At 47.0% G+C, this 9,791-nt stretch overlaps 1 non-coding gene across 1 annotated transcript; it reads left to right on the top strand.

The window, feature by feature from the left end:
* The first annotated feature begins 9,160 nt into the window (after positions 1-9,160).
* TRNAP-UGG (transfer RNA proline (anticodon UGG)) lies at positions 9,161-9,233 on the top strand. The gene has a single exon. It is a non-coding gene; the product is annotated as a tRNA-Pro (tRNA).
* The last annotated feature ends 558 nt before the right edge of the window (positions 9,234-9,791 follow it).

Here is a 9,791-nt window from a genome sequence, read left to right as displayed (position 1 = left end):
AGATGAACTTAACTGACCTCCCCTCCCTCTCCAAGGAAGAGGGTTAAAACCCAGTGACATAGTGACATATCACCCATGTTGGACAGAATCTTCTCAGACCCGGACTGTGCCTCCCTGTTCCTGATCCCGTAGCAGAGGATAAGCTGTCTTCGGGTATCAGGAGGATGGATGGTCTCTAACTGCAAAAACCAAAAACATGGCTCAGACTGGCTTAAGCAATAAAAGGAATCTGTTGGTCCATGGCGATGATAAAATTATTCAAGGTAGGTAGGCACAAAAGCCTACCCAGGTCTGATCCATTTGCTCCACAAGTTGTTTTTATCTGTTTGCTCGCTTTTGGTTTCTCTGTCCTCCCTCATGGAGTCAACTTCATCTGAAAACTTTCAGCCTTCAAGGCGGCAACGTGGTCTTGCCAGCGACAACCAAAGCTGGATGCACCCTCATTCCCACTTGGGAGAGAGAGCAAGCTGCTTTTTTGATAGCATCCATGAAAGGAAATGGAGGCTTCTTTCCAGAATGCCTCAGTCAGTATCTCCCAAATCCCATTAGCCCACATTGGGAAACCTCCCATCCTGATTAGAGCCTCTGAAGGTGCTGCACGGTTGGGAGATTCAGAACTTGGTACAGATGGCATGTCTCAGTGTCCAGACCTCAGGTCCTAGTTCTCAAGCTCAGCCCCCCACCCCTAGGCAGTTTAAACTGCTTTCAAAAGAGAGATTAAGGACACCAAAGACATGATTTTATAAATGCTGAAGTTCCAGTCTTGTTCCACACAGGCCCTTGGCAGAAGCCTGGGCCTTCTCAGGAAGGTAAGCGGAAATGGATTTTCACTTTCTAGAAAGGGAAGGAAACAGAATCCACGGCCACTCAGCTGAGCAGAATGCAGGCCACACAGGGATTCAGAGACGTGGGCTGTGCCTCCTTTCTTCTTTAGTCTTTTGGGTGAACATGAACAACCCATTTATCCTCTCTGGCCTCTGTACAGATAGAGTAAAATGGTCTTCCCTTCTGTTTACAGGGGTCCTGTATAAGGAGCAACAGCTTGGAAGGAAGCTGGGTCCTCAGAACATTCCAGGCTTGTGTGCTATGGCTCAGAGCATAGAGCTTGTGATATGGAGTGGTTTCTGACCAATCCTCCCTTGCCAAAACCAGCCAGAAGGTTTTTTAGTGTAACTCCAATAAAATTACGGGTCCTCTGAGGGCCCTAGCTCTGCTCAGGCAGTCATATAAAGAAATATGGTTCAGCAACTGAAAGTCATTTAAAAAGAAATTCCAATTATTTATTAGTGTCTTTTGAAAAGATAGAAACACTTGGCAAATTTTTTCTGTAGCCCCATTTTCTCCTCCCTAATTCCGTCACATCCATAGCTACTCAAGCTTTTATGTGTTATAAAGTCCTATCCTCTCTCCAGCACCCAAATGTCGCCCCTTTTCCTGAGCTCTTTATTACGAAGGGTGATTTAGCCTCTTAGGTCAGATCCTTCCCCTTTTCCTCCAGTCTCTCTCCATACCCATTCTCCCAATTCTCTATCCAAGAAGATCTGGATATCAAAGTTATTAAGCCAAAACTCTCTGTAGAACATTTATACTTCAATAAATCTTGTCCCTGAGATATAAGCATCATTTGGGGAACAGACCTGCAGTCTCATACACACATAGATTATCCTAATACTCTGTATTAGGGTTCTCCAGAGAAACAGAACCAATAGGATATAGAGATATATACAGAGAGATTTATTAAAGGAATTGCTCACATGGTTACAGAGGCCAGGAAGTCCCATGATCTGCCAGCTGCAAGCCGGAGAACCAGAAGAGCTGGCGGTATAATTCAGTTCAAGGCCCGAGAACCAAGAGCTCTGATGTCCATGGGCAGGAAAAGACAGACATTCTAGGTTAAAAACAGCAAGGGAAGAGATGCTTGACTCTCTGGCTCAGTTGGTAGAACATGTGACTCTTGATCTTGGGGTTGTGAGTTTGAGCCCCATGTTGGGTGTACAAATTTAAAAAAAAAAAAAAAAAGGAGAGAGGGAGAATTTGCCCTTCCTCCACCATTTTGTTGTAGTCGGGCCCTCAGTGGATTTGATAATTACCCACACTGATGAGGGTGAACCTTCTTTGCTCGGTCTACTGATTCTCTTCCAGAGACAACCTCACAGACACACCCAGAAATAATGTCTTACCAGCTATCTGGTCATCCCTTAGCCCAATCAAGTAGACACATAAAACTAACTATCACATACCCCATCTTGACGTAAACCATCACCTTTAGTTGTATTTGTCAGTAGAGACAGGGGGTCATAAACCATCCATCTTGAAAACATTACCTTATAATAGCTTTAACCCTGGGAGTTATTTTTCAGAACAAGTCTGCAGAATATTCTCCGCTGGCCTCTCCAACTGCACTCTCCAGCCGTCTCCGCTCTGCTCTGAGATCCAGGAGGCTGAGCTCAGTGGTCTATACCAAGAGGTTTTCTTGCCCTCTGGTTTCTGGCCGCCTTTGACCTCTGGGGGGCGGAGTCTCCTGTCCCAGGCTCTCTCCTAGCTGCAGCTGTCCCTGGGATCTGGTCACTACTCCCCACGGGCTCCTTCAGCCTAGATGTGGTAAATGGTTCCTGTTGTTGCTGGTCCCTGTGACTCGTTACCACCTTCCCTTGCTTCCTCACTCTTGCTGCTTCCCTGAACCCTGTAAATAGTCCTTGTACCCAGGTCTCCTCCCTACCTGGAGTGACAGGACCCAGACTGACTCAGTGCCCCTGACGTCCACAGCATGGTGTCCTCTGTGGGTCTCATCAGTCTAAAGTACAGAGGAGAGGGAGGGAGAATGATACTCTTTTTTTATGGAGAATCTGACATGTGAAATTTTCAAACATGATTCAGTCATGTGTCAAGGTCTAACTTGCCTCTCTGGACGGGAATATCCACCATTGTTGGCCAAGTTAAGGGTTTAGTCGGTGGCTGAAGAACAGTGTCCCTCTGAAAAGGTAAGTGAAGAAAGAATCCACAGCTTGTCAGTGCTGTGATCTAACAAAGGGACTGCCACAGCCAGGCAGGAGCCACGAAAATTTAGGGTGTGGCTTTGCGGCTCTAGTCAGCCAGTTTACCTTATCCTGACCACAAGGAGACCAGAAAAGAGAAACACCAAAGACCTCCTACAGAAAGAATGAGTCAGCGACCAACATGATTTGAGCAATTGTAGAAAAGCCTCTTACCCTCAAAAATATACCCACATCCCCCATTTCCATCGCAGGCCTGATGAGGATGAAACCGTATCTGCCCATATCTGAAATTTCATCAGTAGAGAGGCATAACTTTGCCTTTGGCCAGATGTAAACATTGTTCCCTGAAAGGCGTAATTTAATTACATTTGATTAATATTCCCATTACGTGCAAGGCACTGTACCAAGTGCCAGTTAACGTTGTAACCCTATCATTTACCCCTGGGTATGAATAAACTGAATATCAAAAGAGAGAGAAACGGTAGAGAGGTGGGGAGAAACATGCCCCAGAGGGAGGAAACTGAAGACACACTCTGCCTCCCATCATCCACAAGGAGAGGCCCTGGGTTAGAGACGTAACTAGGGGATCTTACAGTGTGTGGAAGGTGTTGTAAGCGATAGGGCTAGATCAGGCCACCCAGAAGGAAGGAAGGGAGGGAAGAGAGGGGAAGGGAAGAGAAGAGAGAAAAGGATATCCAAAAGCTAAGCTCTAGGGCATTCCAATCTTAACGCTGGTGAAAGGGGATAAATGAATCCAGAGAAGAAAATGAACAAGGAAGGGGCACCTGGGTGGCTCAATCAGTTAAGCGTCTGCTTTGGGCTCCGGTCACGATCCCGGGTCCTGGGATGGAATCCAGTGTCAAGCTCCCTGCTCAGCGGGAGTCTGCTTCTCCCTCCACCTCTGCCTCCCCCATGCCCTCTCTTGCTCGCTCGCTCTCAAACAAGTCTTTAAAAAAAAAAAAAAAAAAGAAAAGAAAATGAACAAGGGAGAGCTGGTGAAGTAAGAGGAAGATTGGTTGACTGGGGTGTCTGAAAGCAACTGAAGACTGACTTTGAGCAAGGCAGTGATCAAATGACAGAAATTGCTGCTGAAAAATCAAGTAAGAACAGAGAACTGACCACTGAAACTGTCAGCATGGAAATGTGACTTCACTGTCATGGGAGGGGGAACAAGCCTGATGGGAGTATGTGTGACAGAATAGGAGGTGAGAAGATAAAAACAGTATAATAAAATTTTTTAAAAATTTATTTTAAGTAATCTCTGCGCCCAACATGGGGCTTGAACTCATGACCCTGAGATCAAGAATCACATGTTCCTCCAACTGAGCCTGATCCAGGCACCCCAAAACAGTAAAAAAATTTTTTTTAAGTTTTGCTATGAATGGTTAGCAGAAAAATGATGAAGTAGCTGAAGGGGAAGATAGAATCAAGGATTTCTTTTTTAATTTAATTTTTTTTTAAGATTTTATTTATTTATTTGACAGAGAGAGATCACAAGTAGGCAGAGAGGCAGGCAGAGAGAGAGAGAGGGAAGCAGGTTCCCTGCTGAGCAGAGAGAGCCCGATGTGGGGCTCAATCCCAGGACCCTGAGATCATGACCTGAGCTGAAGGCAGAGGCTTAACCTACTAAGTCACCCAGGCACCCCAAGGATTTCTTTTTTTAAAGATGGGAGCAATTTGCCTGAGCAATTCTGGCTTGGCACCTGTCATAAGGCTGCAGTCAAGATATTGGCTGGGCTGTAGTCATCTGAAAGCTCGACTGGGCTGGAGAATCTCCTTCCAAGATGGCGCATCATGTTTGGCAAACCAGAGGTGGCTGTTGCAAACAGACTCAGTTCTTCTCTATATGAGCCTCTCCATGGGCTGCTTGGATATCCTCACAACCTGACAAATGGCTTCTCACACAGGCAGCAATCCAACAGGAAGAACTAAGCAGAGCTTATCCTTTTATGACCTAGACTTGGGTCACATTGCCTTACTTCTGCCACATTCTATTCCTTAAAAGCAAGTCACCCTGAGTCCAGTCCATGTTCAAGGGGAGGAGTGTTAGACTCCACCTTTTGAATTCAGGAGTACTGTAATAGACTGAATGTTTGTGTCTCCCCAAGACTCATACATTGACTCTCTAGCCACCAGTATATCTGTATTTGGAAATGAAGTCTCTAAGGAAGTTATTAAAGTTATATGAGGTCATGGAAGTGGGGCCCTGATTTGATAGGATTAGTGGGGTTTGTATAAGAGGTGACACAGAGGGACGCCTGGGTGGCTCAGTGGGTTAAAGCCTCTGCCTTCGGCTCAGGTCATGTTCCCAGGGTTCTGAGATTGAGCCCCACATCGGGCTCTCTGCTCAGTGGGGAGCCTGCTTCCTCCTCCTTCTGCCTGCCTCTCTGCCTATTTGTGATCTCTGTCTGTCAAATAAATAAATTTTAAAAATCTTAAAAAAAAAAAAAGGTGACACAGAGAGGTCACTTGCTTGCTCTTTCCCTGTGCACACAAGGAAAGACTTCGTGAGGACATAGCAAGAAGGCCACCATCTGCAAGTCAAGAAGAAAGCCTTTACCAGAAACTGAACTGGCCAGAACTTTGACCTTAGACTTTGAGCCTCCAGAATGGCAAGAAAATAAATATCTGTTGTAGAAGCATAGTCTGGAATGCCTGGGTGGCTCAGTTGGTTGGACGACTGCCTTCAGCTCAGGTCATGATCCCAGAGTCCCAGAATCGAGTCCCGCATAGGGCTCCCAGCTCCACGGGGAGTCTGCTTCTCCTCTGACCTTCTCCTCGCTCATGCTCTCTCTCACTGTCTCTCTCTCTCTCTCTCAAATAAATAAATAAAATCTTAAAAAAAAAAAGGAGAAGAAGAAGAAGAAGCAACTGAGTCTATGATATTTCATTATGGTAGCCCAAGAAGACTAAACAATTATCAAAGAACTTGCAGACATATTTTATTATCATTACAAAGGCAAGGATATATGAAAGTGTGTTTACCATGATGGACCTTGGACCCTAAGCTGAGAAGGGAGGGATGGTCTGGAGGGATGAATGAATAGACTGGAGATCACTGAATGGAACAAGTCCCTACATGGGTAGAAGGATGTAGGAGTGGGAAGCAAATTTAACAGATATGTGGCCAGAGAAGACTCGAAGTGGGGATTTTGGGACATGGCACTTTTGATGCTGGTGACAAGATCTAGGATAAGGTATGAGAGGAGGTGACTGAGATGGGAAGGAAGGGAAAGATCATTGGTGGCAAGGAGATTAACAGAGAGGCAGAATATTGGTGAGATCATTTAAGAGACACTGAAGGGACCAGGATGAGGCTGAATGTAGGAATGGAGAGAAAAGTGAGGAAGGCATAAGGTCTTCCGTGAATGGGGAGTGATGGGGAAGACAGTAGTAGCAGGGGCCAGAACTGGACAGCAGGTGGGACTTGAAGGGACATTCCCAGTTCTAGTCTGAGTCTGAAGGAAGGGTAGCAGTGTTAGTACTGAGGTGGCCATTAAGGAGCCAAGTCCACAGCCAAGTTAGGAGGCAATGAATGTTCTGAGAAAGCTTGATAAAGAGAAGAGGAGGAGAAACAGAGTACCTGAGCACACACAAACACATACAACCAGGTAATAGCACATATCTCAGGGGGTTGGTAAAAGGACTAACTGAACTAACACTTCATGTTTAGACTGTGACTGGCAGTGTTTTCTGACACAAATCATTCTCTGACAGCAACTGGGTGTCCAGAATTCAATTCTCACACTATCTACACATAGTTAGCATCGGGGCTCAGTCCCCCAAGACTCCCTCTACTTCAAATGCCAGCCATGAATGGGGTGCCTGGACTTCCTATATTGCTGCCCAGATGACTACAAATTAGGGGGTTCCTACAACCCCCACTCAGGTTCAGGAATTTGCTAGGATGACTCACAGAACCCAGGATAACACTTTACTTACATTTGTTAGCTCATTATAAAGAATACAAAGGAAGAGTCAGATGAAGAGGTACACAGAGTGGGTCCAGAAGGGTCCCAAGGGAGGTGGCTCTGTTCCCATGGAATTGGGGTGCATCACCCTTTTTGTACAGGATGTATTTGCCACCCCAGAAGCTCTTCAAATCTTGCTGTTCAAGAGTTTTTATCTTGAACAGTCTCCAGCCCTCCTCCCTCTCTGTTGGCGGGGTGGGGCTGAGAGTAACCATCCACTAATCATACCTATTAGCCTTTCTGGCTGCCAGCCTCTATCCTGAAGCCATCTAGGGGCCCTGCCCTGAGTTATCTCATTCGCATAAACTCAGACAGGGTCAGGGAGGGTTTCATTATGAGTAACATGACTGCCCTATCACTCAGGAAATTCCATGGTTTTTAGGAGCTCTGAGCTAGAACCAGGTGACTATTTATTATACCACAGCCTGCCGCGTACTAAGTGCTGTATAAGGGATCAATAATCCCTTGTTACAGACGTTGCCTTCCTACTCTGCCCACATTGGTTTACTTCTCTCCACTTCTTAAAGGGTGACCAACTTGTTGGGGTTTTTAAAAGATTTTATTTATTTATTTTATAGAGAGAGAGTGTGCGTGGGGGGAGGGGCAGAGGGAGAGGGACAAGCGGAATCCCCGCTGAGGCAGAGCCCTATGTGGAACTTAATCCTACAATCCCAAATCATGACCTGAGCTAAATTCAAGAGTCAGATGCCTGACTGAGCCACCCAGGTACCCCAAGGTGTTGGGTTTTAAAAGTGAAAATCGCATGTCCTGAAATCCCCTCAATCTCAGGTACACCAAGACAGTTGGTCATCCAGCTCTGGGCCTTAGATCTTCACCTAGAAAATGAGGACCAGAAGCTCTCTTATGTCCCTTCCAGATGTTCCTTCATTCACCCTACAAATACATACTATCCTCCATTGCTCTGGATCTACCTGTCCACAATTTGGCCCAGGAAGGGTTAACAGCATAAATTTCCCCCAAACCAGAGGCAACTGTTCCACCATCTGGGGGCTCTCTCTTCCCTCACACCCTCCCCAAAGTCCTGAGCCCTCAAAATAGGCATTTGAGGGGCGCGTGGATGGCTCAGTGGGTTAAGCTTCTGCCTTCGGCTCAGGTTATGATCTCAGGATCCTGGGATCGAGCCTCGCATCAGGCTCTCTCTCTCTCTCTGCCTGCCTCTCTGCCTACTTGTGATCTCTTTCTGTCAAATAAATAAATAAATAAAATCTTTTTAAAAAAATAGGCATTTGAGGAATTCCTCTGGGTCCCAAGACCTCTAATGACTTACTGACCCAGGTCTACAGTTGCCAAGATTCCCAGAGTCCCTCTGCCTGGATGTCCTGTAGAAATGAGCACCTCTAGAGATCCCTTTATACAGAGCAAGTACTTCTGTGCTCCACCTTATGGAACAGCAGAAAATAAATTTTCGCAGTGACCAAGAAAGATAGAAGTAGTCAAGGACACAAAACTGCCCAGAACCTTTCTTCTCTCTGCCAGCCTCCAAGGGCCTGGCTTTCGTTGATTCCCGTGGAGAGACTGCTGGGGGGACCGCAGCTCTCGGAAGGCAAGAGCAAGAGTTCTGCCTCGGGTACCCCTGCTACCCCCTGCCACTGCAGAACACTGCGCCTTAAACCCTGATTGAATTGGGGCCCAGGCTCGGAGGAGTGGGAGGAGGAAGCTGGAGCCCAGAGCTCCTGCCACCGCCTTCAGGCGGCGGCGGGGAAGTTCTAATGAAAAGCCTGCCAGGCCTCTAACGAGAGCTAAACCGCTAGCGGGCTGTGATTGCTCATTGTTTGGTTATAATTAGCAGCGATTTCTGCGGTGGCAGAGCTGCAGCCCGCCGCCTGCAGGAGCTGCGCTGGGGGAGGGCTCAGCCACCCTCGCAGCCACCAGCCCCTGGACCCACCAGCCCCTGGACCCCGGCTCCCCAGGCCTGGGTTCCTCCACTCCCCTGCCCGGCCTGCCCTGCACCCACAGGCAAGAAGCCTGGATGGATGGCCGAACTGGATAGTTGCTACTGGTCCGCACCACACAACTGCCTACCCAGCTTGCGTGAGCGCATGGACTGAACAATCCTGGGTGCGAGACCCAGTTTTTGCCCGCCAGGTACTAGCTGTGTTGTGGGTCTTCAGGCACGTTATTTAATCTCGTAAGCTGCAGTTTCCTCATCTCTAAAGTGAGGTTGGTAAGGTTACCTGGCTGGCTCAGTTGGTAGAGTTTGCGACTTGGGATGGCAGGGACATGAGTTCGAGCCCCATGTTGGGCATAGAGATTACTTAAAAGAATTTAAAACAAAAAGAATAAATAAAATGGGGAACTATAAGGACAGTACTCCTCTCCCTGTGGGGGATGGGGTGAAACTCAAAAGGGATTACTCACTTCAGGCACTTGGTAGAGTGCCTGGTGGGCTGTTGGTGCTCAGTGCATCCTCGCTGCTATTGGAGGAAGGAAGGGCAGAAGAAGGAGATGCGGACTCCCCCTGAGCAGGGGCTCAATCCAGGATCCATAAGATCATGACCTGAGGCGAAGGCAGTTGCTTAACCTACTGAGCCACCCAGGCATCCCTCCAACTTTTTTACTGTGACCCATGGATAAGACGAACATACATACAGGTAGATAAAACAGAAACAAACGTTTCACAAAGCAGTACTTATCTGAATCCCGCATGGTGTATTCTGATACATTGTGTTCTTTTCTCTCTTTGAGTCTATATCCATATCTGTATGTATATCTCTATCTATCTCCATATTTATGAAGAGTTTTTGAAGTTTTGCCAAAGGTCAGGACCCACTAAATTGATTTCATGACCCAACAGTGGGTTGAG

Source organism: Mustela nigripes, chromosome 16 (genome assembly GCF_022355385.1).
Source record: "Mustela nigripes isolate SB6536 chromosome 16, MUSNIG.SB6536, whole genome shotgun sequence".
Taxonomy (NCBI): domain Eukaryota; kingdom Metazoa; phylum Chordata; class Mammalia; order Carnivora; family Mustelidae; genus Mustela; species Mustela nigripes.
This window is presented reverse-complemented; position numbering and strand designations above follow the sequence as displayed.